The sequence below is a fragment of the Hylobates moloch genome, unplaced genomic scaffold, assembly GCF_009828535.3.
Source record: "Hylobates moloch isolate HMO894 unplaced genomic scaffold, HMol_V3 SCAFFOLD_4, whole genome shotgun sequence".
Classification (NCBI taxonomy): domain Eukaryota; kingdom Metazoa; phylum Chordata; class Mammalia; order Primates; family Hylobatidae; genus Hylobates; species Hylobates moloch.
Genome location: NW_026652279.1, coordinates 120,395,957 through 120,423,131, shown reverse-complemented (window position 1 = coordinate 120,423,131; position 27,175 = coordinate 120,395,957). Strand labels below are relative to the sequence as shown.

The window sequence follows — 27,175 nt, the reverse complement described above, 5'->3', positions numbered from 1 at the left end:
TAACAAACCTGCACATTGTGCACATGTACCCTAAAACTTAAAATACAATAATAAATAATAAAACAAACAAAAAATATGAAATATTCCCAGGCAGTTCCAAAAGCTGTGTTTTATATGTTAAAATGTGTTTAAATATAAAATTTAACTGTCTTTTTATTATTGCCAACAAACCAAGTAATACCAATTAGTTGAGCTGTGCTTTTTAAACATTATTTTAAAATTAACTGTGATTAGTTTACTTGGCTCAGGCTTTCACCTGATCCTTGGCCTTTGTTTATGTGTCCACATCTTCAAGGTTAAATAATGTAAGTTGCCATTATGTTCTATGGTTAAAATTTGCATATCATGAGTGCTACTTTTCATTTCCAGGTCAACTTCTCTTCCAAGTCTGGTGTAGTCTGAGGAATTACTCCCTAGAGTGAAAATTTAAACAGCAAACATTGTTTCAAGTATCTAAGCTATCCTTTTATATTGGAGTACTTTATGAATTTTTTTTCATTTGGATCTCCTTCTCCCCCTATAATTGCTTATTGAATAACTTCAAGAGTGTATTATTATTATTTTTTCTAATCAGGTGTCTTTAGAACCATAACAGGTATTAACTTCTAAGATGTAGTTATATAGGGCCCGGATCACTGCTACTAGGTAAGACACAAAAGGAAAATCTGTCATCTGAAGAGACCCATACAGCTCCACCTACAGAGACAGAAGGAAAGGGAATTTGAAATGTGGAATCAAAAGCTGGAGGCCATAACAGCAGAAAGCAGCAACAATTTTGGATGATGGATTCTCAGTAACTTATATGTGGAGCACATCCCGAGACTTCAAGGGAAGTAACCAAATGGGAAGTGGTAATTACGGTCTTAAGTCTGGATTGAGAGTCAAAGTTCAGAGGAGGAATGGCAAGAGTGAAACATAATCTCTTTTCTTAGCAGGACTGAGATCTAAGCAACACTCAGATGTTTGTTTGGAATCCTAAACAAAGGGGAAACGTTACAGGAGTGCAGGTGGGGTCGAGCTTCAGGCATGTATCTTAGTTCTCAGAACAGGACGTAAGGTTACTTAAGCCCAGCTTCTATAGGGTCAGGCAAAACAGCTTGAACATCCCCAATCTGCAAATCCAAAATCTGAAATGCTCCAAAATCCAAGACTTTTTGAGCACCAACATGATGCCACAACTGAAAAATTCCACACATAACTACTTTACACAACTTCGTTTCATGCGCAAAATTATTTACAATATTGTATAAAATTACCTTTAGGCCATGAATATAAGGTGTATGTGAAACATAAATGAATTTTATGTTTAAACTAGGGCCCCAAGCCCCAGATATCTCATTATGTATGTACAAATATTCCAAAATCCAAAAGCATTCAAAGTCCAAACACTTCTGTCCACAAGTATTTTGAATGAGGGAGAGACAACCTGTAGTTCCAAAAATTGCTTCTGCTTGAAGCCCCGTTTGGGTCTGGGGATAAATTTTCATGTATGTGCTAGCTATGGGGAGTGGAGGCAAACAGAATATTTTCTGTAACATAGCACCTGTGGTCCTCTGATTACATTTGCAGTAATTCCTAAAGTATCACAGGAATGTGTTCTCTTAACTCGGTGTCCCTAGAAACAGAACATGAGAGAAGGATTAAGGAAGTTCCTCCGGGAGCAACAGTGAGGGAGTGGAAGAAGACGACACCAAACAAGGGTGTGATTTCAAATGAACCTCATCTAGCCTGATCATGCAGAGTGCTGGGCCTAATCGGCATTTTTAACTTAAACTGTAGTCAACTATACAGCTAAATGAGTTCAAGAATAATTATAAGTAAAGATCTTTCATTTTTTTTCAACTTTTATTTTAGATTCAGGGGGCACATGTGCAGGTTTATTACATGGGTAAGTTGCATGTCCCTGAGGCTTGGTGTACAAATGACCCTGTTATCCAGCTAGTGAGCATAATACCCAATAGGAAGTTTTTTAGCCCTTGCCCCGCTCTCACCCTTTCCCCTCTAGGAGTCCCCAGTGTCTATTGTTCCCATCTTTATGTCCATTTGTACTCAATATTTAGCTCCCACTTATAAGTGAGAATATGCAGTATTTAGTTTTCTGTTCCTGAATTAATTTGAGGTTTTTATTCTTTTTCTTTATTTTTTTAAAAAACAGGATCTTGCTCTGTCACCCAGGCTGGAGTGCAGTGGCACAATTATAGCTCACTGCAGCCTTGAACGCCTACGCTCAAGCAATCCTCCAGCCTCAGTCTCTCGAGTAGCTGGGACTACAGGTGCATATCAACACCCCCAGATAATTTGTTTTTATTTTTTTGTAGAGACAGGGTCTCCTTAACTTGCCCAGGCTGTCTTGAATTCCTAGCTTCAAGTGATCTTCCTACTTTGGCCTCCCAAAGTGCTGGGATTACAGGTCTGAGCCACCATGCCCAGCCTCAGAATCTTTCTTTACTATAACTCTGTAGAGATACTGCTGGTGCTCTGCTTGGATCCCTGGAATTCTTTATACTGCCCAGCACTGTTTCTATATGTCCTCCTCCTTCTTCAAAGGGTGACTTTGGGCTGCTGGAGTCCCTTACCAGTGCAAACTCTGTGGCCTAATGTATGCTCCCGAAGGCTCTGCATGATCAGGCTAGCTGAGGTTCATTTGAAATCACACCTTTGGTGTCTCCTTCACTGCCTCACTGTTTCACCTGGAAGAACTTTTTTTTTTTTTTTTTTTTTTTTTTGAGACGGAGTCTCTCTCTGTCGCCCAGGCTGGAGTGCAGTGGTGTGATCTCGGCTCACTGCAAGCTCCACCTCCCGGGTTCACGCCATTCTCCTGCCTCAGCCTCCCGAGTAGCTGGGACTACAGGCGCCCGCCAACACGCCCGGCTAATTTTTTTGTATTTTTAGTAGAGACGGGGTTTCACCGTGTTAGCCAGGATGGTCTCGATCTCCTGACCTCGTGATCCGCCCGCCTCGGCCTCCCAAAGTGCTGGGATTACAGGCTTGAGCCACCGCGCCCGGCCGGAAGAACTTTCTTAACCCTTCTGTCATGTTCTGCTTCTAGGGACAGAGTTAAGGCAACCCATACCTATGATACTTTAGGAATTAGTGCAAATATAATTGTAGCAGCCCAGGTGCTGTGTCATAGAGAATATTAATTGTTGAATAGACTTTGGATGTATCAATTACTTTGTTGCAAACCTCTGCAAGTATTCTATGTTGTTTTTCTAGTTTTTTTTTTTTCCCGCGATTGGACTGTCATTGAAGTACATTAATCTAAATCTCAATCTTATAGTCACTTACACAGATTAGCATTTAGCTTGATGTTTGGTGATGTGCACCATAGTAGCTTAGAAGTAGAATGCACCCGTTCAAGTAACCTCTTTTTATAAAAACAGAACCAAGAAATGTTAATGTCTTGCTACTGTGTACTTACCTTTGTATTTAATAATCCTTCCATATTGCAGCACTGTTGTTGCCGGCTTAATACTGAAAATTTAATAGTATTTAATTAAAATCCGGAAATGTGCTTTCAATTCCATTACCCTAAAAAGTGGGGAAGAAAGGCTCCTCCTTACCATTTGCCTTATACTGGAAACTGTTAAACACTTAATCTTCTCCCATAGTGGCTGTGTGCTTTTAAGAGGATTACATTATTAATTGTTTAATTATTCATTATGCTGCATTTTGCCATTCAGTACAAAAGCTTTTTTTTAAATGAATGTTTCATCCTTCTTAGCAGTCCTTCTTTGTACTGGGCTCTCTGTTCTTTCATGATAGGATGTTGCAGCAAAGAATCAAGAGGATGCCTTGTTGAAAGCTAAGCCTGTTGCTGTAGCAAACAGATCTTTTGCCAGAGCAATGACTCAACACACCACAAGGCAACTGAGTCTTGCTGCACTCCAGAGACTGTGGTTAGAAATATGTCACCAGTGGGAACATCATTAATCACAATTGTAGGACTGACAGTCAGTTTCTTGACCTCATTGAGACAGGCAGGGAGGTCATAGCTTCAAGCAGTTCATCCTTCAGGCAAGGAAAACTATTGGGAAGATTTCCTTTTTGTTATCGCTGGCATTTTTATTTAATCCCATCATTTTCCCCACAGTCTGGGCAGAAGTACAAAAGCTTCAGACAGGCACATTCTGCCCGTTTCTCTTTTTCTCGCTGCCAAAAGTAACCTTGGCAATTGATGGTTTAGGGAAAAGCTACCACGCCCCCTTTCCTCAATCTTATTTTCTCTCATCCATCTTCTCTTATTCTCTTTTTTTCTTCACACTTGTCTTGGGGTCTACAGATCAGGAGGGTAGAAAGAGTCATCTTAATGGAGCCTGATGTTAGCAGCCCTGCCTATTTCTCTGTATTGATTGTAGTGGAAGGTTAGGAAGAAATCTTCCCTGCATGACGGCACATATGTCCCTCCCGAAGTGGTCAGCCTGGTTGCTGCTGTTGGAAGAGGGCTGGTGTTGTTATTAGAGCCTGTCACAGCCAATGAATTTCATTCCAGGCCCTACAGAGGAAATTTCATAAAGGAAAAACACCAAGAATGAAAAGAATTCAAGAACTTTGGTTTGTATATCTGAGTGCACATTAGGACATTAAAAGCATATTTAATTTCATGCAGAAAATCATCGTGATATCATCACAAAAGACAGGTTTGAAATCAGAAAGTGAATAGGGTAAAAGGAGATTTAAATCATTCACTGCATTACTACTGTGCCTTGCACATAATAGGCCCTTGGGGATACAGAATTTAAGATGCTGGATGTAATGCTACATTTGTAGTCTGTACATTCCTGGGGCAGGGAGATGGACAAATAAACAAGTTAAAAAAAAAAAGAAGAACAAAATTTAAAATAGAGACAAGAAAAATAAAAGAAATAAAAGAATGAGATGTGGAAGCATAGTGGTAGACTAAGTACCTCCTCAAGAAAGTACAATATAAATATATACATGTTTATGGGTACTGCATGGAAATTTAAAGAAAATTGTGAATGTGCTAATTTTTCATTGAAAAGGAAAGAAAATTATTGATATTTATCATTATTCAAAGGAAATGGTTGTTTTTCAAGAAAAACAGTTTTAGATTAGTTCCTAACACATTTGGTTGGATCTTTCTTTCTTTGTTTCTTTCATTCTTTTTTTTCTTTTTCTCTTTCTCTCTCTTTCCTAAAACCAAACCAACCAATAAAACGAGAAAAAACCCCAAACCTCATTTTAGTTCAGATCTAGTCTGTAAATAAGCAGGGTTTTATGTTTCTTAGAATTTAATTAATCCCTAGTAAATTACTATCTCATGAGGGATTTAGATTTCTGTGTAATGCTGTGCCCTTTATTCCAATCCAAAGAGTATCCATGTATTTGGGGTTATAACACCAGTGTCAAAAAGTGAGAGTATCTGTTTACATGATGTGTCACACTTTTTCTCTCTCCACAAATTTGCTTTATTTTAAAAGCAATTAATAGGCTTAGCCATTATCTTCAAAGAGATCTGAATAATTAGGGCTATCCTACTCTTTCCTTTTTTTCCCCCATTTCTGAAAGATACTACCTTTACCCTTGCCGTCATTAAGATGTGTTGCAAGATCTCTCTGAGGTCATGCTGTAAAGATTTTAGTCTTAGAAAATTAAAGCTTATAATAATATGTATCACAGAAACTTCAAAGGTCCACATTATCAAATATAGTGATTTCAAACCTCAATTAACATAGTTTTATGCATGAATACAAACACCTGAACCTATTAAGACAGTGAATTAATGTATACATAAATAATTGTCAGTGTAAAAACAAAAGGGTTTAATGTAAATCTATGGCTGAGGTTTATTTATTTTGTGAATATTTTTACTTTTTTAGTTTTATTAGTGACAAACAGATAAATGTTACAGACACATTACGTATTGAAATATATGCACTACTCTTTCTTGATTGTGTCAATTCTATTTAGTTTATTTTTCAGAGGCTGCTGAGAGAATTACTTCTTTATCTAAGAAATTGGGGATTGAAGATTCTGAGTATTTTTTAGTCAGGCTCATTACCCCCTCCATCTTTAAATGAAAATAGTAGTATCAACAAGGCATCTCCAAGGGCATTTTGACTATTAACCAGAAAATTGTTTGGGTGGTTATTTTAGCACATGAGAAATTTTCTATCTAGCAGTTGACTATTGCTTAATTAACAGGGGATTTAATAAAAAGTTTAATGATGGGAGTGCCCAAGAATATTTGGAGGAAGTTTTTTTTACCAAATTCAGTTCTACTACACTTTCCCTAAAAGATGTCATTGAAAAAACTTCATATTCCATGTTGTCCTTTTATTACTGCAAAATAAGTGTTATTGTGGAGGTTAGCTTTGTACATGAACACAAAGCCCTGAACATATATGATGAAAGTGAACGAATTTATTTAAGACACTTCTGTTTTTCTCAGAGAGTGAGTGGGAATGTAAAGCAAACTTTTTCTTTTTTCAAAGAATCTTTAAGGACAACAAATTGGATTTGTTACATAAACAGATTTGTTTTTCATTGGAGGGGCAGAATTTTATAGGAGAATGTGTTTAGGGTGAGATTTGTGTGGTCACAGGATGAAAAAGGAGAAAGAAACATAAGGAAAATTATTTATAGAAAACAATCAGTAAATTTGAGTCTTGACCTCAAGTTGTTTATGTCAACTGAAATATAATTTGTGGGCCACCTTAATTATGTTTTGCTTTCCTGTTTCTGTCTGGCTGCTTTATTTGTCTACATTAAAGAAGGATTCTCCATACTATCTGGTTTCCTCTTCCTTACTTTATTTCTTTGGAACATCATTTTTTGGAATAAGGGAGTTACTTATTAAAATCATCTTCCTTATGACAGTGTCCTCCTTTTCCTAAACAATGAGTTAGAGATTGTCACCATTTATATTAACCCAAAGAAAACAAAACAAAAATTAGAATGTTTTTTGGTATAGAAATCTGGAAAACGGGTGAAGCAAGATAGACACACTTTACTGTGAAATATATCATCTTTTTTAAAAAGAGAAACTTTACCACACTTTACAGTTACTACCATTTAAACTTGCAAAATTAATAGGTAAAAGATAAATGTTCTTACAAATCAAAGAAATCTCCAAGGTCAGATTCAATTTTAGTACATTGAGTCACCCTTCTCTGGAGAAACACCCTCTCAACCTTTAGTGCAGCTTGGAATGAGGCAAAGTTTTTGGTAATCTTCATTTCAGTGTTCTGGAAATCAGATAATGTTTCTACAACTGGAATTATTATGATAGAATGGGATAAGAATTCCACTTACTTTCCTGAATTGGAATTCCTAACTCCGTGCATATATGAGATTTGTATTGGTAAGAAAGATTTTGTTTTGGTATATATGAAGGCAAGTAAGTAGCATTTCTGCAGGTAGATCAGGTATCATTAATTTAGTTCTTATAACATTTTAGTAACTTTTTAACAAAAATTAAATTAAAGAATAAGAAAGACAAATGACTAGGGAAAATTTACTTTTCAGCAATAATATATTGAATATCTATAATATTCTGGGCAACATAATTAACACTAGTAAATTAGATATTAAAAGAAAAATTGGTGCTCACATTTTAATTGAGAGAAAAATAAGCTAATAATTGAAACACTTTGAGTGCATCATGAATGATAAGTGGGTATATTAATCTGTTTTCACACTGCTGTGAAGAAATACCTGACACTGGGTGATGTATAAAGGAAAGCGGTTTAATTGACTCACAGTTCTGCATGACTGGAGAAGGCCTCAGGAAACTTGCAGTCCTGGCAGAAGACAAGGAGAAGTAGGCACTTTCTTCATAGGGCGGCAGGATGGAGTGAGCAGAGAGTGAAGGGGAAGAACCCCTGGTAAAACCATCAGATCTCATGAGAATGAACTCACTGTCATGAGAACAACATGGGGGAAACAACCCCCTTGACCCAATCACCTCCCACCAGGTTCATCCCTTCACACTTGGGATCGATGGGGATTACGATTCAAGATGAGATTTGGGTAGGGATACAAAGTGTAACCATATCATTTCATTCTTGGCCCCTCCCAAATCTCATGTCCTCACATTTCAAAACACAATCATGTCTTCGCAATAGTCCCCTAAAGTCTTACTCCAGGATTAATCCAAAAGTCCAAATCCAAGATCTTATCTAAGACAAGGCAATTCCCTTCCGCCTAGGAGCCTGTAAAATCAAAAGCAAGTTAGTTACTTCGTAGATGCAATGGGGGTACAAGCATTGGGTGAATACTTCTTTTCAGAAAGGGAGAAATTGGCCAAAACAAAGTGGCCCACAGGCTTCATGCAAGTCTGAAATCCAACAGGACAGTCATTAGATCTTAAAGCTCCAACATGATCTCCTTTGACTCCATGTTTCACATCCAGGTCATTGCTGATGCAAGAGGTGGGCTTGCATAGTCTTGGGCAACTTCTCCCCTGTGGCTTTGCAGGGTACAGGCCCCCTCCTGGCTGCTTTCACAGGCTGGTGTTGAGTGTCTGTGGCTTTTCCAGGCGTACAGCGCAAGTTGTCAGTGGATCTACCATTCTGGGGTCTGGAGGATGGTGGCCCTCTTCTCAAAGCTCCACTTGGCAGTGTCCCAGTGGGGACTCTGTGTGGGGGCTCCCACCCCACATTTCCCTTCCACACTGCCCTAGCAGAGGCTTTCCATGAGGGTTCCACCTGTGCACAGACTTTTGCCTGAACACCCAGGCATTTCCATACATCCTCTAAAATCTAGGCAGTGATTCCCAAACCTCAGTTCTTGCCTTTTGCATACTCGCAGGCCCAACATCATGCAGAAGCTGCCAAGGTATGGGGCTTGCACCCTCTGAAGCAATAGCCTGAGCTGTAGCTTGGCCTCTTTTAGCCACAGGTGGATGGCTGGGACACAAGGCACCAAGTTCCCCACCTGGACCCAGTCCATGAAACCATTTTTCCCTCCGACGCCTATGGGCCTGTGATAGGAGGGGCTGCCTTGAAAGTCTGTGACATGCCCTGGAGACATTTTCCCCATTGTCTTGGCAATTTACATTTGTCTCCTTGTTACTTATGCATATTTCTGCAGCAGACTTGAATTTCTCCCCAGAAAACGGGTTCTTCTTTTCTATTGCATCTTCAGCCTGCAAATTTTCCAAATCTTTGTGCTCTCCTTCCCTTTTAGACATAAGTTCCAATTTCAAACCACCTCTTTGTGAATGCATAAACTGAAAGCACCAGGTCACCTCTTGAGCATCTTAGAAATTTATTCCACCAGATGCTCTAAATTCTCTCTCACATTCAAAGTTCCACAGATCTCTAGGGCAGGGGCAAAATGGCACCAGTCTCTTTGCTAAAGCATTGCAATAGTCACCATTATTCCAGTTCCCAACAAGTTCCTCATCTCCATCTGAGACCATCTCAGCCTGGACTTCATTGTTGTTATCACTATCGGCATTTTGGTCAAAGTCATTCAACAAGTGTCTAGGAAGTTCCAAACTTTCCCACATCTTCCTGTCTTCGGAGCCCTCCAAGTCTCTAGGAAGTTCCAAACTTTTCCACATTTTCCTGTCTTCTTTTGAATCCTCTAAACTATTCCCCAACCTCTGCCTATTGTCCAGTTCCAAAGTTGTTTCCATATTTTTGGGTATCTTTATAGCAGTACCCCATTCTTTGTGATATCAATTTGCTGTATTCATCCATTTTCACACTGCTATGAAGAAAAACCCAAAGCTGGGTGATTTATAAAGAAAAGAGGTTTAATTGACTCACAGTTCTGCAGGGCTGGGGAGGCCTCAGGAAACTTACAATCATTGCAGAAGCCAAAGGAGAAGCAGGCATGTTTTACATGGCAGCGGTTGAGAGAGGAGAGAATGTGAAGGAAGCAAAGAGAGAAGAGCCCCTTATAAAACCATCAGATCTCATGAGAACTCCCTCACTATCATGAGAACAGAATTGGGAAAACCACCCCTATGATCCAATCATCTCCCACCAGATCCATCCCTCAACAAATGGAGACTATGGGGATTACAATTCAACATGGGATATGAGTGGGGCACAAAGCTTAACCATATCATAGGGTGAGGAGGGTGACCTGGCAGCACAGACCTCAGTCTGAGGCAAATTTCTTGGAAGAGCATCTACTTAATGTTTCCTCAAGAATAATAGGCCACATTATTATAGGCCGCATTAACAGGCCACATTTTTACAAGAATAGGCCACATACTGCCTGGGCTGGTCTTGAACTCCTGATCTCAGGCAAGGTGGAAAGCTTGGGATTAGGAGCTCGAGACTAGCCTGGGCAACATGTCGAAACTCCACCTCTACAAAAAACAAAACAAAACAAAAACAAATAGGTGTGATGTCATGTGCCTGCAGTCGCAGCTACTCAGGAGGCTGAGGTGGGAGGATTGCTTGAGCCTGGGGGCTTGAGGCTGCAGCAGACTGACTGCACCACTGCACTCCAGCCTGGACCACAGAGTGAGACCCTGTCTCAAAAAAAAAAAAAAAAAAAAAAGGCAAAAAATGAGTATGGAGAACTCTTAGGGAATGGGAGGGGCCAGTGGAAAGGAACAGCTTAGTGGAGCTATGAGATGCATTGGGAGAGCTTTTAGTTTCAGCATGACTGGACATTGGGGTGTGAATGGTAAAGAGCTGGAGGGGACAGGAAGCTCTAGAAGGAAGCTAGATCTGAAAGTCTGCAAGAAGGAATTTGTATTTTACCCTCAAGATGATGAACAGTTAATGAGGGATTTCAAGCAAGGAATAACCTAGGCAGATATGTGCTTAATGAGAGCGTTTTGACAGCACCATCAAGGATAAAGTGGAATGAGGAGACTGAGACAAGGAAATCTGTTAGTAACACAAGAGATGAGGTGAGGATTTGAATTTCAACAGTGACAACAGTGTTTGAGGCAAAAATATCAAACTGGTCAGTACTCATGACCTAGCATTAGCAATGTAGGGAAAATTGGATAGTAATGGATGGTGGTTCTAGTCACCAAGAAATGTAAGAAAATGGGCAGGTATTAAGAAGAGAAGGGGTGGATTTTGATTTTGACACATGGCTTTCGAGGAGCTTGAGATGACTATAGAATATAGATGTGTGGTAGGCAGTTGGTTTTGAATGGGATAGAATTTTAAATGAGAAATGGAAATATGGGAGCCAGTAGCTGAAGCCATGAATTGAATGTTGAGATTGTCTAGGGGACCATTTTTTTGTGACAACAGGGGGAAAGTGAGATGGGGAGAGTGGGGCAGGAAAACTTAATGTTTACATAGATGGACATTTTATAGTTCAAAGGTATTTTAAAATACATTATCTTTTTTTGATGCCCATAACCATATTATGAAGAAGGCATTATTATGTTCACCTTTTTCCTTTTATTATGAGGACTGAAGCTCGGGGAAATTATGAGACTTCCATAAATAGCAAGGAATAGATCCTAGTCACAAACCAATGTCTTCTGATTACAAGTTTAGTATTCATTTCATTATATCAGAACTGCATTGTGACCACACATAGCTAATTTCATCTAATATCTTATACATGTGTTATACTCGTGACATGGTTGGAAAATTATCTCTCCTTCTATGCTTTCATTGAGACCAAAGGGTAATTTTCTAAAGTTAGTATTATGATAGGTAGGAAATAACAGCTGAGTTTCAGTGGGGGCAGTAACACTGCCTGAAGTAATTTTGAGTTGGTATTTTCAACTGATGTAGTGAGAACTGAACCAGTTCACATTTAAGATGGTAGAAAATACAGTATTAGCCATATTGTGGTTTGCTTTGCTAATGATTTAGCTTCTGCTTAAGTCTCATTTGTTATGGAAAGACAGACATTTTAAAAATTGACTTAGGTAAAGAAGGAAACGCAAATTAAAATACCACCATCTTACTTAATATGCATCCAATCTTACTGAATCAGAATGTTCTATCTTGAGGGAAGTATCTGATAACCTGTCACATTCACCAGGTAAATGGGTAGAAAAATGTGTAGTAAAATCTAGCTTGCCCTTACAAAGGGCTGAAAAATATTGGGTGGTGTTTCCCTATCTTCCCACCAACAAAGTAGGCGATCTCTGCTATAAACCCATCTGGAAAATAACTGTCTTAATAAGGAGAAACATTAGTGAGAATTAGCATAGGGCTAATGGCCTAGAATACATACTTGCCAATTTTGTATTTTTCAGCTACATTTTTAGGAAGACATTTTAAAAATATTTATGCTGTTTTCTGGAGATTTCTGTGGGTTGAAAGAGAGTCACCAATTTATTCTGCTGCATTTTTGACCATGCGGCATTTAATATGCAAAACGATAGTGTTCTAATGTTGGTGAGGGCGAAGTAGAACATAATTATAAAAGACAAGAAAATGGCTCTCTTCTAAATATGGCTATTGCCTAAGTACAGTTGGCTGATCATAAAATGTGCAATTCAAGCTTTCATATTGATATTTTCGACTGACAGTACCTTTGGGTTAGTGGAGTGAGCTTCATTTATTGAGAAGTCATAGAAAGTCAGGTTGATTGTCTGGGCAGGTGGATACTTGCTTGAAGGATAATGCTAAAAAGGCAAGAGAATAGAAAAGGTAGTTCTTATGATGACTGTAGACCACTACAGTTGCCTACCTGATAGACACAGGGTAGCAAAAAATCGGAACAGATCTCACTGTAGATTCTAACAGGCTTTAAATATTTTTGCTTTAATCTTTTCAGCATTCATTTTTTTCATTCACCAAATACAAGAAAATGGTGTGTAAACAATCTCTTCCATGGAAGAAAATGTGGCTGATTGTACAATATAAGAAACACTATTTGTAATCCTCTCCATTTTCCCTACTGCTTATATCTTCGTGAGCACAGGCAAGGATTTGTGTATTAAAACTGACTCGAGTGATAAAATGTTTGTTTATTCAATTTCAGAAAGAATGTTTATTTTTCTGTGGCTATTGGGCCAAAGATTATGCTAATATGTTCCATATATATATAAAGACAGACTACCATTAAGGCAATCTCTAGATGCTCAGTTCTCTCTGTCACATAAGAAGGCTGAGCAAGAGCTTGTGCAGTATTTTGCAGCCATATTTATTGCCATATGGCCATTTCCAAATTACATTGTGTTGTAAGTTGAGATTGTCTGAAGGAGTCTGGCTAACTTCCAACTTGGGAATACCTTTCACAGAGGCTGTTGCTAATGGGAATGTGATTGTCTGGTAATGTAACAGCGTTAATATTGTTTTTATTGAGTTAGCTGGACTACTAGCTATTGTGTGCTGGAGAAAATACAGTTTATGGTACAATGATCTAATGTTGATAGCTTGCCAGACATCTCTCTTGCTAAGCATGTAATTCATCTAAGTAACCCAGGCTGTATGATTTTTTTTTTCCTGTGGTCCGAACCACTTCTTAGCAAAGGTCTCAAAAATTGACATAGAAATAAGCAGAGAGATAAAAATGTTTATCTTATTCTATAGCCACATTTTATATATTTTATAGTTACTATTTTTATGTGTGTTCACAAAACAAAGCTAGTCTGCAAATTAAAATGTAAATTCATCTAAGAATGTTAGTTTCTATTCAGAATGTTCGTTTCTGAATCAGAAACTCTAAGGACAGGCCAAGAATTACGTGTTCTAACAAGGTTTCTACATGATTTTCATACTCATTCAAGTTTGAAAACCATTGCTTTAGACCTCTACTTTTTAATAGTTATTGAAATACAACAAAAGATGAAATATAACTTTGGAATTATAAACATGTCATCTTACTTGATACTTCCATAGAAGATTCTAAGATGACATCTCAAAGTTCATCTACATAAACCAATTAAAATATACCTCACATACTGTTGAAATTGATGGTTACTTTCATACCTATTTAACAAATGGAGAGAACAAGGATTTTTAAAACTTATTTCCTCAGGGGCATAAAGTGAGCTTATTATAAGAAAGAAATGTCCGATTTTAACCAGTCATCCTGTACTCTACTATGTTCCAATGATTAAGACTAACAACAATAGCAACACAAAACAAAACAGAATTCCTCATACACTGGCCATTTTTATCACACTTTTATAGCTCAAAAAGTCCCAGCGTATGAAGTTAGACCCAAAAGAAATAGTTTTTGGAATATGAATATTTATAGAAAGTATTAATTACCAAGTAAACTCCTTGATATATGAAAACAAAAATATGCTCTTTTTATGTTTTTCCTTTTACACTCCCTAAAAGGTGTGTAATCTTATCTCTCATGTGATCACCAGCCCTAGAGATTGGAAATGACCATGATGGGAGACTGCTGCTCTAAATTAAACAAAGTAAAATGGAGTGACCCTCCAGAGATACCTCGTCTGTACTTTGCTGATAATGTTGCATAGCTAAATATGGCTTTCAAAAGGATAAATGAGTATCATCTCTTTTCTCTTCTATATGTAATCATGCTGTTGATATTTTCTAGTATTTAAGTTTCTTTGCTAGTCAGAAGGCAGTACCATACGTGATAAGTCACATCCATAGCAATTTTTTAATCAATCTAGTTTGTGAATACTAAATTTGGAAGAGAAAATAACTGTGGGTCTTACCTTCCTGCCAGAGCCAGCAGTGTTAAGTTTCATGATATTAAAAAAAAAAAAAAATGGAATTGTCAGGGCTGTAAGTCAGCAGCCAAAGCAGGAATTACTGCAACTTAGGGACTATAAATTTTGGAGTGTGAATGTGACTTACCATACATGAATTTTCAAAAAAATTAAAATATTTAAAGTATCCAGCCTGGATACAGTTTATCCTGAGCTACTGGAAATTTATTCTCAATATACTTTGGCTACTTCTGAAGTAACTTGAGATGTACGATAGAAGCCAGAACTAGTGCAAGCGTAAGCAAATGTGTAAAGCAAGCATGATCATTTATGTCTGACCCAATATTTTCTATTCAATTTAGCTATGTGTTTTTCTTCAACCTTTTCACTAACTCTTAAAATTCATTCATAGCTAGCACCTATTTCAAAAGTGGCTACTCCCTAGCTGAAGGAACAGGCAAGTTCAAGCTTTCTTATTTTTTTGAATGTCACACATATAAGAAAAATAAAGAATGACTTTTACAAATGTATGCCACAAAATTACTAGCAATTCCCTCAAATATACAAAATCTATAGAAGTATAATACTGGCAACTGAAATTCCATCTTCATTTAATAACTGGCTTTTGTAACTGAAAATCAAGGAACCAATTATGTCACTGGTTTCAGAGCAATTGCCCCAAAAGGTGAATACTGGATGCTTCAAAATTTTCAGGGGGAAAATAAATGAATCAAGTGATTATTATTTAGTGTTTATCACACAGAGTTTGTGAGTAGCTGTGTTAGCTAAGTATTAGCCATAATCCATCCATTGCTATAGGGAATGGAAATGTATATTTTATAAATCAAAAATTTTATTACTATTTGGAGATTTCTAGCTGTTATATCTTCTCTAAGACTCTTTCCACTTCTGAAAATCTTATAATTACAGCTGGACCTCAGGAAAACATGAAGTCACTTGAGGGAAGGTACAGATGGTTACTATCACAGGAACATTTGACATCTTGCCTTTAGTTGAATAAACCTTTAGGTTTTATAACAAATGTCAATAGCATTGAAATTTGAAATTGTTGAAATTATTCATGAAAAAAAATCAACGAAAGCAACTATTGGTTCTTGTGGACTAAGACCACTGATCAACCAGAAACTCTAGACTTTGTTTGTACTTGTTTTATTGTGTTATTGTTATTGTCTATAGACATACACATTCTAGGTTAGCTTCTGAAGTAATATCTTCTAAGAATTTAAACACAAAAATTTTTCCTAAAAGATGAGCCAGTATTACTTCTTTTTTTCCTATGAGCTTCTGAAGATAAAATGTTTTAATTGTAAGTATAACAAGGTTACTAATACAAGATTAGTAACAAGATTACTAATATGATTTTCTGATGCCAGAATTGGACATTTTTTTCCATTTTTAATACATGCTCTCTTTTGCTTCAGGTTTTCAAAAATCTGTTCAGTATTCCACGTTTCTGATATTTACATCTCATAAAGAATAAATCTGGAACGGAGTAAAAAAAAGAAGTTAAGTCCTAAATTATTCCCTATTGATATTGTCCTAATGCGAGGTTCTTCTCAAGGCTTAATTGGAATTCTAATTCAAAATTTCTACTTAAAAGGGCTTGTAACTATATTACTGCGCTGAAAAAGTCTGTGAACTGGAAGATAAGTATATGGGCTGCACCTCCACTGCCCTTTGGTTTACAGGGTTCACATCTCATTGGAAAATGGAGGGCACTATTGCCTGAAGACATTTGCCCTGTGCTCTTGATACTTGTCACATATAATGTACTGTGTTACACATATGAATTCATGTCAGAATCTGCCATTCCACAGTAAGGCAGAAATTTATGCAAATTATGTTTGCTCATGTTGAATGGCTAAATTCTTTGTGGGTCTGAAATGTGATACTTCTTTTAAAATGTATATGTGAAATAGGTTTGGAAAGTGGTAAGTTTGCAAATTTATACACTACACTCAGATGTACAAAAATTCCTCTGTAACTGATTTGAACTTTCTCATAACCTGTATCCACAGGGTGTTAGATAATATGTAAACTTACTAAGTTAATGTATTTCAGTCTCTTCTGGCTTAAGCCTCTCTCCTTTTGGATAAATATTGAGGTTACAGAGCTCATCTCTATTTCAGAGATGTTTCTTTCTTTGCAAATTCCCAAGATACTGTGTGGGCTCGAGGGGGAGACTGCTGAGCCCTTTCTCAGTGTGAGGGTCAGGAGCTTAGCTCTCACACAGGCCCTTGTGAGCCCCTTTTGATTCCTTGCTGGTCTCTGTGACAAGGCTTTTGTTGCAGCTGCTCATCAGGCATCCTGTTGTCATTTCCGACAGAGTTAGGAAAGCTGGTGACATTTGGAGTACTTCCTGGGCTGAGTTGGCCTCTCCTAGGCTTGCCTTGTTTCTCTGACTCCTTTGAGGCTTAACCAAGTTCTACACTTGCTGACTTAGGCTTTAGGCTTTTCTTCTCCACCCTGACATGGGTTCATTATGATATTTACCTCAGTGTCCCTACAGTAGGCAGGCTAGTTCTGACCTCTCAGCTACTTCCGATGCCTCCACTGGGAATATCAAACCCCATGGAAGGTGAGGAATTTCTGTAGCACTAGTCCCAGATCATCCTTTCTCTATTCCTCTCATGCCACCGATTCTATGCAGTGGCTAGTACATGGTGACAGGAGGCCTTCTAGAAGATGTTTTCCCAGTAGGGCATAAGATCCCTTATAGGGACCTAAGCTCGTTGGATTACCTTCCTCCTAAACTATCTAGAACTTTCTAGACTATCTAGAAACTTTCTACTCAAGCATGTGAGGTGGGCAGAGAATGAGATTAGCATCTGTCTTTTTATCTTTCTTCTTTTGCCCTCTACCCTTGCAAAAACTCCTACTTTATTTTTTTGTCTTCAGGAATATTTTCTGTGTCATATTTTCTCCTTCCAAGATAGCATTTCCAGGGATGTACTTATGAGAAGGAAACAATGTCAGGAAATATTAGAAAATATTATCCTCATTTTTTACAATATCAAACTGACAGAAATCACTGGATCATATTTTAGAAAAAAATTTCTAGTGCCATTAAGTTGATATATTTTTATATATTATATGTTTTAGTTCAATGGTTACTAAAGTGCCCCAATCATGAGCAAAGTAAAGAAAATTTTAGGCTTTTGAAATTTTAATGGCAACAGTTAGGAAAGCCTATTAAAAGATGCTTTTCTGAGACCTATAACTGTCATAAATGTATGCTACATGACTGAGTTTTGAAAAATATTTTTAATAATATTTATTTAATGCTTTTTACTTTTCAAAGTACTTTAGTATTCATTGTCTTATTTGATCTTCACAACATTCTTGTGATGTAGGCAAGGTAGATGTTATTCTGTTTTCTAGATGAGGAAATTAAAATATTAAGTGAATTGCTTTGAATCACGTGGGACCTTGACATTTACGTTGGAGCTAGAAGGAACTGTATTCTCAATTCTGCTTCTGGCTTGGTGTTCTTTCCTTGAAACCGTATTTGTAATGCATTACTTAAGAAATTTTTTAAAAAGAGAGAAAAATCAAACCACCCTTTACTTGTCTTCTTATAAAGAGAGTCACTAATATACTTGCGTCTCCTGCATCGGGCTTAAATGTCTGTGCAAGAGTCTTTAACACAGTGGGCATACACTTGTCCCAAAGGCACATGAGCTTCTTTCCCTATCGTTCTGATAGTCCTGTCCTGCACTCTCCCAGGCTTCTCCAGTCATTCTCATCTCCTCTTTTCTTGAATCATCTACTGGTTTATTGTCTTTGTTTATCTCTTGGCCATGATATTTTGTGTTGCCACTCCAACCCCAAAAGAAGTCAGAAGCTTTGAATTCTGTCTTTTCTCCATGAAAATGTTTAATAGTTTTCTTGATTACAGCATTTTCACTTGTTCTAGTCATACTATTGCTGAATCTACCACACAATTGTATAGGCCTGTATTGGTCTGGGTTTTCTAAGGGGAAAGAACTAATTGGATAGATGAATATGTGAAGGGAAGTTTATTAAGGAGTATTGACTCACAAGATCACAAGGTGAAGTCCCACAATAGGCCATCTGCATGCTGAAGAGCAAGGAAGCCAGTCCAAGTCCCAAAACCTCAAAAGTAGGGAAGCTGATAGTACAGCCTTCCATCTGTGGCTAAAGGCCCAAGAACCACTGGCAAATCAATGTGAGTCCAAGAGTCCAAAAGCTGAAGAACTTGGAGTCTGATGTTCGAGGGCAGGAAGCATCCAGCACAGGGGAAAGATAGAGGCCAGAAGACTCAGCAAGTCTGTTCTTTCCTTGCCTGCTTTTATGCCAGCAGTTGATTAGATGGTGCCCACCTAGATTGGGGGCGGGTCTGCCTCTCCCAGTCCAGTGACTCAAATGTTAATGTCCTTTGGCAACACCCTTATAACATATCCCCCAAAAATACTTTGTATCCTTCAATCCAATCAAGTTGACACTCAATATTAACCATTACAAGACCCTTGATATCCTACACAATTTCTCATGAATTCTCCTTTGATCTAATCAGGTATACATGTAAATTATTTTAGAAAAAAATGTTTTATTTCATGACTTAGGCAAATTATTACATTTATAGACCATGTTGGCCTGGATGACTGAATATGTTGAGAATGTTCAGTGCTGATAGCTTTCTTTAGTTTTGGTGAATCTTGGAAACTAGCACATTATTCAGAGTGAACAGTAATTCATCAGAGTGAATAGAAAGAAGAGTGATTAAATTGAATTTATCATCCTCAAATAGGGGGCTTAGTAAATAGCCCCCTATTTGATGGCACACTTAAATAGGGGGCTATTTACTAAGGTGTGGGCAGAATTTAAGTACTCTAACAAGACATGGGATGGTAGGCAGCTTTCAAGATGACCCCAGTGATCCTGATCTTGTGCTATTCACTGCCTCATGTAATCTCCTCCCCTTAAGTTGTGTCAGTACTTTGAGGGTATGCCACTTCTATGATTAAATTACAAAAGACTCTGACTTATATCTTGCTAGCAGACACTTGCCCTCGCTGGCTTTGAAGCAGCAAGTTGCCATGCTGGAGAGGGCTACACAGCAAGGGATTGAGGATACCCTCTGGTCAATAGCCAGAAAGGAACTGAGCCCCTCAGTCCTACAATCCAAAAGGAAATAAATACAGCAACAATGAATTTGAACTAAATCCTTCCTTAGTGGAGCTTTCAGATGAACACCAGCCCTGGCCAATACCTTGATTGCTTCTGCTGCAACACCCAGAGTCAGAGGATACAGCTAAACCATGCCTGGTTCCTGACCCATAGAAACTTTGAGATAATTAATGTGTGTTGGTTCAAGCCACTAAATTCATGGCAATTGATTATGCTGCAATTGATACTTAATATAGATGATGACACTTGGGAGCCACTACCATCCAGGTCTGAGCGGGGAAGGAGACAAAGCAGTTACCAAACTCCAGAGGTCAGCTTTATGGAGAGGGACTGGAGCTGTAGCTGTTGGGAGGGGAACAAACAAGTCAAAGCAACTTAGCAGGGGGAACTGGCAGAATACTTAGTGGCCTTAATCTTCCACTGTCCTTGCATTCCTTCCAGAGCTTTATTTTGACCTACCCGAACCAGATGTGAGAGGAGACTCACTGTTGCTGTCTCTGTGGGCCATCTTCCTGGGCACTAAGCAGAATGAACAGTGTATCCATTTGTTAGGGCTGCTGTAACAAAGTACTACAAAACAGGTGGCTTAAAACAACAGGAATTTATTGTCTTAGGGCAGCATTTTCCACCCCTTGGACTATGGACCAGTAGGGGCCTGTGGCCGGTTAGGAACTGGGCTGCACATCAGGAGGTGAGTAGTGGGTGAGAAAGCATTACCACCTGAGCTCCACCTCCTGTCAGATCAGCTGGCCATTAGATTTCCATAAAAGCGCGAACCCTATGGTGAACTGCGCAAGCGAGGAATCTAGGTTGCACGTTCCTTATGAGAAGCTAGTGCCTGATGACCTGAGGTGAAGCAGTTTCATCCTGAAACCATCCCCACAACCCTGCAGTTCATGAAAAAAATTCTCTTCCACGGAACCAGTCCCTGGTGCCAAAAAGGTTAGGGACTGCTGTTTTAGGGTTCTGTAGGTTAGAAGCTTGAAATCAAGGTTTCAACAGGACTATATTTCCTCTGAAGCCTAGAGAAGAGAATCCTTCCTCACATCTTTTTAGATTCTGATGGTTTGCAGTGATCCTTGATGGTCCTTGCTTTGCAGCTGCTGCTTAGACATCTGGCTCTGTCATCTCATGGTGTTTTACCCCTATGTGTCTGTGTCTTTTCTCTTCTTTTATAAGGACCCCAATCATATGCATTAGGGCTCACCAAAATCCAATATGACCTCATCTTAAACTTGATTACATCTGCAACGACCCTATTTCCAAATAAGGTCACACTCATAGTTACTGGGGGTTTGGATTTAAACGTACCTTTTTGCAGGACACAAATCCATAATTGATGGGAAGCAGAGTACATTAGGAAGGACAAACAGAAGAGATCCAGCACATAACACCATGGGAAGAGAAAGGTATGTGTGGGGTATTTATTTATAAAGTTGATATTAAACATAAGCTTGCAACTAATTCAATGAATGAAATGAGCATTTTCTCATCTTCTTTGAGAACAGATTACTTTTGTAATCTAGCTTTGTGGAGAAAAGGCTATCAAAGCAGAGTGACTGGTGCGGCTGTCTGAACACAGAAGACAAGTTTGTTGCCTTTATTGTACTGCCCTAGGCTTTGGAATTGGCATGCTCTTTATAAATCTCCCCAAACCACTAAAATAAGACTCATGCAATTTTGGATGTTATAGGAAGAGGGAACTTCAACTGTGGTAACTACATCTTACGTGGCAGAATATTTAGACTTGTGAAATGTATTTTATAAAGTACCGCACATTATTCAAGCTTTGCATTTATTTTCCTTTTAATATTACCTGTTTAGATTAGAAATAATCATAACTTTCAGGAAAAATGTTTCACAATTTTGTGATGATTTTTAAAAATTTTACTTAGATATTTCATGGCATTCAAAGAAAAGTATCTGCAGTTTAGTCACTACACTTTTTCCCCAGAAACTCTAAAGATGATTTTCTTTTCTGGTAAAAATAATTGAGCAAATTTCAGTGGCATGAGAGAATAGGCAATATCTCATTCTCGAATCATTAGAACTTTTCATATTTAAATTTTAATTGCTTAATCTGGAAGACAACTTTGCTGATTTAAAGTTGTAGTGAAAAGCACTGCAAGCCTTCAAACCTACAATCAATTTACAAGAATATGCCAGTTCTGAATTTATTGACCATCTGTCAGTCTTCCCTCACTCCTCGCTAGCTGTCAGTGTTTATTATTTGATGCACTATGTAATGAGTCACTGCAAGGAACAACTCATATCTATAGCACGATGATTAATGGGGTCATTGTCTACCCACAATCACCTCAGCCATCATTCTTTCCTCCCAGGCATGGGTAAATGGCAATCCCCAAATCAAAGGGAGATTCCCAGAGCCATCCTGAAGCACAAAGTTACCTGTGTACTGCACTAATTTGATTGGCATGTAATAAATTCAGCTACACTCAATCAAACCTCTTCTATGACAATGCTTACAAATGTTAAATCCATAATAATTTAAAAAGACATCCTAAATAAGCCCATCTAGAGCTTTTTTTTACACACAAATACACTCATACACACACTCATGTAATTATTTGCTTATAATGTAGTATTAAAATAATTAAAGCTGAAACTGACAAAGTCAAATTTTAGGACCATGTTGACTCTGATCTATTTTTTATTAGATACCACAGATAGATTTAAAGCATACAGGTGACACTGTCATTGCCAGACAGTGTTTTATAGTAGGAAAGGCATGGACATTTGAGTCAGGCAGACCAGAATCTACTGCTGATGAGCTGTGATGCATTGGACAGCTACCATTCTTCTTTCATCTTCAGCATCTTTGCAAATAAAATATGGATAATGTTCACTACCTGGTATGCTTGTTGGTAATATCACATGAGATAATACTGAAAACGTCTGTTCTCGATCATGGTATTGGAGGCAACAAGAAATAGAGTGCAGAAATCAGGAGAAAAGGAGTTGGACGAAAATTCAAAGCCCAAAAGGTCTACTAGGTTATCTTCTAGCTTGGTAAGAAAGTTCTATGATTTACTGCCTTTTAGAATATTGAGCTATTAATTTTAGGACAAGAATCCCTAGGACTTAGATTGTGATAGTGGATAGTTGCTTTAACCTATTTGGGGGAGACAAAAGTGCTTAGGAGCGAGAACAAAATAGACAAAAATGCATAAGAAGATATCTATATCTCTCCATCCATCTATCTATCATGTGTTAGGGTGCAAAGGCATATATTTGGAATATATCTATATGTGTACTATTTTAAAAATAGAAGCAGAGCTTTCATATAGGAGACTGAAGGCATCCTGAGAAGTAAGTGATGAAAAACAGAAACAGCACTTTGGGAGGCCGAGGCAGGCAGATCACTTGAGCCCAGGAGTTCAAGACCAGCCTGGGCAATGTGGTGAAACCATGTCTCTACAAAAAATACAAAATTTAGCCAGCTGTGGTGGTATGTGTCTGTAGTCACAGCTACTCCGGAGTCTGAGGTGTGAGGATTGCTGGAGCCTGGGAGGTCAAGGCTGCAGTCGGCTGTGATCATGCCACTGCACTCCAGCCTGGGTGACAGAAGGAGACTCTGTCTTAAAAAACAAACAAAGCAGAAGGAACAAACATGGCTGGACCTAGGTGAGAGTTATATCCATATCAAAAGATGACTGTAGAAGGTGTCTTTAAAATGGCTTGACCTATTAACACATCCCTAGACCCTTCAGCAATGCGTGACAATGACCTGGCTATGAGATAAGTGATGGTTATTACCTAGATACATTGGTACAAATTTTAGAGTGGACTCTAAGCAGGTCATGAAAGTAGCATGGCAGAAAAAGTTTGATCCAGGATGCTGATGCCTGCTCATTTTGGCAGGGGTGACTAAGAATTAGATGTATGGTTTCTCTAAATGGAAAAAATCCACACTTTGAGGTAAAATAGTTTGTCTTTAGGCTTTGTGCATCTAGTGAACTGCCTGAATTTGGTGTTAGACATATAAGTTATTAGATAAAACTAAAAACTAAATATTCGATATAACTTAATGATTTGAGTTTGAGTCATTCCATCATTCACTTTAATATCCTGGTCCTAGAATCACCACTTTGAGTGTTTGCCTTTATGATTATATCTTGCTCACATTTTCTTAATATTCGAATGGAAAAGGTTGAATTTTTTGATTGGCAGCTCATATCTAACAGTATTTTTCTATCAAGTAAACCTCTAAGAATTTGGTCCAAAATTACTAGAGCCGTTTCTACCTGAATAGCCCCGATATTTGGCTTGAAGCCTGCAGAAATGTCCAACGCAGAACTCAGGAAGTAATATATTCCAAGAGAAACTGATGGTGAAGTGGAGTTATCACTGGGGCAAGGTCTGCTGACTCTCTGTTATCAGATCTCAGTGTCTTGGTGAATTTACCAGGGCCCGGGATGATAGCTCTGCTGACCCAGTGGTTCAGAAACTTGACTTTTGTCAGTTTTGTAGCAAAATCAGAACATGAAGTCGTTTCATATTAACCAAACTCACATAAGGATAAAATATTCACCAGAATGTATCTTATTGATATTGTGAAAATTATCAGGCAGATTAGAATGTGCAGTGCCTGTGAAAGCAAATTATTATGGAAGCCAAATTATATGAAGAAGGCAGTTTGGGGATAATAAAAAAGAGAAAAATTTAGTTGAGTAATGCAAATGTTTACTGACACAAAGGAAATACATGCAGGCTATGTGTAGTAAAATATTATGATTTGGATGTTGATAATTTGAATCAGGGATATTTCATTTTTTGATTATGACTAAATCAAAAATTACTCTGAGAAGAGGCTAGGCTAGAGTTACACATCATTTGGATATAATGTGCTAAGTGGAACTATAATCAGAATTTCAGAAATATAATAAGAATCAAAATACTTCTTCTTTACAATAAATAGAATTTTAAGTCTTAAAGTAACCACAAAAGATCACATGATCCAACTTCCTCATTTTACAGATAAATAACCATGGTGAGTGACGGTTATGTTACTCACACAAGATCACATAACTAATTAGTATTGAGCTCAATCTGGACACTGGTCTCCTGACTATTAGGTACCAGTGCTTTACTCCATCTATTTATCCAGATCATCTCTAATCTATATAGACAGCAAAATGCATCTAGCAGGACCAATTAGTTTGTTTTACTATAAATATTTAAAAGCTGAAAATTTAATTTATCAACAATTAATATGTAATTAAGACTTTTCACTATTATTTTATTCAGTAAAATGTTGCTCTACAACAAAGAAGTACATAAACTACCCGATATCATAAAATAGTAGAGTTTTCAAATGTTCTTATTCCTCATTTGGTGCTCCATTGTACTGTTCAGAAAGTTAGTATTGGGAATTAGGAGTAAACTAGTATTATAAAAGCAAAAATATACAAACCTTAAGAAAGAAGAGTGTAAATTCAAAATTTAAAAAATATCTGAACTTCCAAGCATATAGAAAAGCACCTTCGAAGATATTTCTTCACATATTTTCTAGTGAAAAGGAGTTTTTCTCTGGATTCTTTACCCTTAACCAATAACAAATCTACTTTCACAAATATATAGTGATCTTTTTTAGCTTTCTTTTTATCTTCACAGTGAAGATAGGCCCATAGATTCCTTCAGAAATAAGATGACTTAAAAAAAAAAGAAAAACAGAAGCATAGGGCGTGTTAGTAAATAAATATATTTAGACACCATTCTCTTACTTCTCAGGGTCACTCGGACAATGTTATTTGGCTAATTTTGTTCTTAGTGTGTTCTATTCTCCTGTTCCCTATTACAGACAGTCATTTTTGTGGGGATTTAGTGTTCTTTGTGCTGAGGTTTTAATGCAGTTCTAAAAATAAGTTTTAAGCAGATACTGTTTTTATGATGATAACATAGCTTGATAAAAGTCATATTTAACAGATAAAAAACATTTTCCTCTGATACCTAAATGGGTGGTTTCTCTTAACATTGGTTGTTAGATGAATCAACTAAATATTAGTTTGTTCACAGTTAACAGTAAATGTTGTTATATGATTATGTCTAATAAATGTAGAAGTGATTAGAAATCATCATTTAGCAATTTCCATAGCAATAACTGTTTTAGGTAAAATCATTGCATGGTGGGACTAGTGGACAAAAATATAGTGAACAATAGAGTATTTACTTGGTCTTAAAATATCTCCTCACAGATGTTTATTGGTTACAAAAGGAAACTGAATAACTCTATAGTGGAGATTATTCACACACCACCTTAATCTAGTGGTCAAAGTTAATATCATTATTAGTGGGATAAATTGACTTTATATGTCTCCTAATATGATGCATTGAGAAGGATGCAATATCACTCTTGTACTGCTTTGCCAAGAGGGCATAAACTGATGTAAACATGAGAAAAAAATGGACAAATCAAAATTGAGAAACAGTCTACAAAATGCAGACCTGTATTCCTCAAATATCAAGGTTGAGAAAGACAAAGAAAGGTAGGGAAATTTTTCTAGATTGAAGGAACTAAAGAAACATAACTTGCAAATGGAATGTGTGGGCCTAAATTAAATTTGGGTCCAGAAAACATTTTGTTTTCTTTTGCTATGAAGGACATTAGTGGAACAATTGATGAAATGAGTAAGTCTATAGATTATGTTATAATAATGTATCAATGTTTGTTTCTAATTTTGATAATTCTACTCTGGTTGTATAAGTGAATGTTACTGTTCTTGAGAAATGCTACAGTCTGTAGGAGTGAAGGAACATTATGTCTGAAAATTACTTTCAAAAATGTAGAAATTTTATTTTTGAAATATTGTTTATATGATAATACTATATATAAAATAATCTGAGGAATCAGAGCAAAGGCTATGAGAGAACTTGTATTGCTTTACAACTTTTCTCTAAGTCTTAAATTATTTCAAACAGTTAAGGAGTTATTACATGGTTGGCATCTAATGTATCATTTTTATTGTAATGTATTTGACTAAAACAACATTTATTGAGTGCCTACTAAGGACCAGAAGCTGTGCTGCAATTTCCATAAATTATTTCAAGTGGTCTTCACATGACCCTGTGAGTAGGTCATTGTTATAACAATTTCACAGTTAAGGACACTCATGCTTAGGGAATAACCACTTAACTGAGACCTGTGAAGTCACATAGCCAGAAAATGGCAGATAAGATTTGAACTGGGGTGGCCTAATTTTATTTCCACCACTCTTCACTATACCAGACCATCAATCTATATTGTAGCAAATAATTGCATCTTCTAAGAGTAATGAATGACTTTAGAGATAACTGTGTAGAGAGTTCTATCAAAGAGTGGCTTCTTTCTCCTGTGTTAGAATGTCATCATTGAAATTGTAGATCCTCAAAATTTGTGAATTTCTTGGACAAGGAGTGCTTTCTCCTGTTGTATGTTTTTGAAGCATCTAGAGAAGTATCTGG

The 27,175-nt window shown here is 37.4% G+C and overlaps 1 long non-coding RNA gene across 2 annotated transcripts in view; it reads right to left on the bottom strand.

The window, feature by feature from the left end:
• LOC131383400 (uncharacterized) overlaps window positions 1–27,175 on the bottom strand; it is a 317,539-nt gene that overhangs the window by 53,308 nt on the left and 237,056 nt on the right. For both annotated transcript variants that reach the window (XR_009213391.1, XR_009213390.1), the window contains exon 4: window positions 12,440–12,532. This is a non-coding gene — a long non-coding RNA (uncharacterized LOC131383400). The remainder of the gene's footprint in view (window positions 1–12,439; window positions 12,533–27,175) is intronic.